General features: G+C 42.4%; 1 long non-coding RNA gene across 1 annotated transcript; it reads left to right on the forward strand.

Annotated features, from left to right (window-relative positions):
- Window positions 1–428: 428 nt before the first annotated feature.
- LOC111851800 (uncharacterized) lies at window positions 429–1,738 on the forward strand. Its single transcript, XR_002840108.2, has 3 exons — window positions 429–539; window positions 640–806; window positions 1,405–1,738. It is a non-coding gene; the product is annotated as an uncharacterized lncRNA (long non-coding RNA).
- The last annotated feature ends 1,599 nt before the right edge of the window (window positions 1,739–3,337 follow it).

The following is a 3,337-nucleotide window of genomic DNA, read 5'->3' on the forward strand; positions in this document are numbered from 1 at the left end:
AAGGCTTTGTAAATAATAATTTTCAAAAAAAAATTTACTGCGCAGTCCTGATGATAAAACAGGAAGATTCACTTCATTTTGAAAAGAATCTTAAATTATAACACAGCAGCAGCAAAATGCTGTTATGCATTAGCCCTAAAACGCACTTTAGCTCTGATAGAAGACCCAGGACGGCTTGTTCTGTGGTGTAATGGTTCGCACTCTGGTCAGTAATCTGAGTTCAAATCTCTGTAGAACCTTTACTCTCCAGACCCTCTCCCTCTTCGGCTCAATAAAGTTCATCGTATCTTAGAAAGCTGACAAACATGTGCTATACAGAAGCATACTGGAGCAGGCTTTCACTCCACCATCATTCTGAAACATTACAGCCTCAATTTCTAGCCCTTACACCATGGGATTGCAAGTAATGAGATTGTCCTCACTGTTAAAAGGTGAACCAGGGAGGGGCTCCCGAGAGCAGCCGGGCGTGAACCGCCGAGTCGACACCTCGGCCCCGACCACCCAAAGAACCCGCAGAGAGTCCCAAGGGTGATTTCTTGGTGGGCTTTGTTTTTCCACTGTCACGTTAGCTGTGTGGAAACGATTTGCCGGTTTCTGATGATCTCACTCTTTGGGGGCGGGGTGTTTCCCTCCCTTCAGCCTGCGATTGATATTTCGTTTCCCCACGTGGTCAGTCCAGCTAGCCCCCGCTCCTGGAGCCCCTCATACCCAAGGGCCCCGCTGTCTGGCAGCCATCCAGAGACTGCAGGTGCTCTGCAGCCATCAGACGCCTTCAGCATAACAAAGCCATGTGGCCGCAGCCTCAGGTAATAGCAAACGCAACTGAGGACTGGAGAGTTCTTCCATTTAGGTCTAACCAGCAGCTGTTAAACCTTCATTCAATTCTGTATTTTAATTATGGATTTGAAACTCTCATTTGACTTGATATGCAGGTAAAAAAAATATCCTGCTCCTTAATGTTAAGGAAAATGATTAAATATGTATTACAATCTTTTTTAAAGGGTTTAATTTTAATTTATTTACCAGTCAGTTTTTTGTCTGTAGTATAATTTACATTATTCTGTTGATCATTTAAAAGGAATAAAATGATACATGGAACAGCCAGTCTGGCAGATACAGGCCCAGCATAAATGATTTTACACCCCAAAAGATTTCTCAGAAAACCGTCCATTTCTCTTTAGAATAAATACTTTCTATGGGATCCTATACCATAAAATATTCCAGAAAATCTGGCTTATTGGCTGCAAATGAGATTTGTCACTACAAAAAAGAAAACTTTTTTAATTATTTAAGACCACGGTGCAAAGATGAGTTAATCCCAATGAAGGTCGTATAAATAAAACTTGATAAAAAGCTAATTTACAAGAATCCAACAACTGATGAGTCTATTTAATCATCACACAGGTGGCCGTCAGATGACTGAAAATTATGGGTGGTATTTAACAAATAAAATCCCCTCCCATTCAATGCTAATGGAACCACATGCAAGAGAAATGTCACAAGACTTGAGAAAGGAAGCATTTTTTACACAACAAAGGTCAAGGCTACAAGAAAATTAGTAAAGCGAATCAGCCAGAATACAGCAAGCGAATGCGATTCAAAAACTCAAAAACGATGGACTTCTGGTAAAGTTCTCTCAGACCTCCAGGCCATCCATGGAAGTCAACACCTCAACATGACGGTTTTGTAATGAGAAGAGTTGAGGAAAATTGCCATGCAAGTTCATCACAGTTAGCTAAAGCAGTAGAAAGCCTGACGGGGGGGGGGGGGGGGTGACTGTTACCCGTGGCACAGTGTGGCATATGCTGCAGGAGGGTGGCACGCAAGGGTTTCGCCCACGAAGGAGACCAATGCCAAGGTGATGAAATCAAGACAAATCTTTTCGGAACGGATGGCGGCCAAATTGCATGGCGTCACAAGGGCAAGGAGCACAAAGAAAAATGCAAGGTACCCCCAGTAAAGCCTGTGGGGGTGTATGAACACTGCAAGTGTCGGGGAATTGCAGTTCACTGATGACATCATGAATTCACAGGTCTACTGAAAGAGGAGATGGTGCCATCTCTGCATGCCCTGGGTCGCCAGGCACTCCTTCAACATGACAGTGACCCAAAACTTACATCCAAGGCCACTGCTTCATTTCTGAGGATGGACAGGATCAAAGTGATGGCAGTAGCATGTCACCCAACGCCAACCCAACAGAACACCTACATGGAGTTCTGAAAAGACATTCTGAGTATCAATCTCTCCATCCAGCATCCAGGCTCTGAGCTCCCAAGAATGGAGAAAGACAGACAGTATGTTGCTAACGTTCAAAATAAATAAGCTCATTCCATGTCTGGAAGAGTTGGTGCTGTTCTTACAGTTTTTCTCAGTTGCTTTGGTGCATTTCTTACAACAGAATTGATCTCTGCACCACTACTAAGGCTCTTCTCAAAACAATTAGTGCAAACTGCAAAACATGGTGGATAACTTGCAAAAGTGAGTCACTTCATCAAAAAGAAAAGTCAGTTGTTCAAAAGAAAGTCAGTTGCTCAAAATAAGTAGTCAATGCTTCAAAAGCAAGTCCCTTAATCAAAACAGATAATATATTCATCAAAAGCAAGTACTTATATCAATCAAAGTGTCAGGGCTGTCACAATTACAAGTCATTACACCAGCACCTTTGGTCACAAAATCAAATGGTTTGAACATGTTCTCATTGTGACGGATTTCTTTGTAGGTGCTTCCCAATGACATGTCAAGTCTGGAGAGCATGCATGGCATGTTGAAAACCATAAATTGTAAAGGAAAATCAAGACACTTCATATGCACTCTTGATAATATTTAATTGAAACTGTTCACAGCATTGTGCAACTGGGGAAATACAGTAAAACAAACATTTTACAGCAAACATAAACTCACTTAGACAGTAAACCTTACTGCAGTAGTTATGAAACAAAAAAAAAACTGAAAAACAGACACTGCTGCATATCAATCACTGATATCTAGATGCTCCCGTCTGTCTGCCCACATATTTGCATCAACATCACAGCGAATGTCAGCTCTATCGATGCATCGGGGAAAGTGTCTTCTGGAGTGTCGAATCCACCCTCTGCAGGACTCTGCTGTGATGTCATCACAAGCTGCATCCATAGCTGCTAGCAGGGTCATTTGGGTATGTGGATGCCTGTCATATACCTTCCACCTCCAGGAAGAGAAAAACTCCTCAATTGGATTTAGGAATGGAGTGTAAGGAGGAAGAAACTCCATAAGCATCCTGTCGTGTGCTGCAAACCACTGCCTGACTACAGCAGAGTGATGGAAGCTAACATTATCCCAAACCACTACATACATTGTC

Source organism: Paramormyrops kingsleyae, chromosome 13 (genome assembly GCF_048594095.1).
Source record: "Paramormyrops kingsleyae isolate MSU_618 chromosome 13, PKINGS_0.4, whole genome shotgun sequence".
NCBI classification, from domain to species: Eukaryota; Metazoa; Chordata; class Actinopteri; order Osteoglossiformes; family Mormyridae; genus Paramormyrops; species Paramormyrops kingsleyae.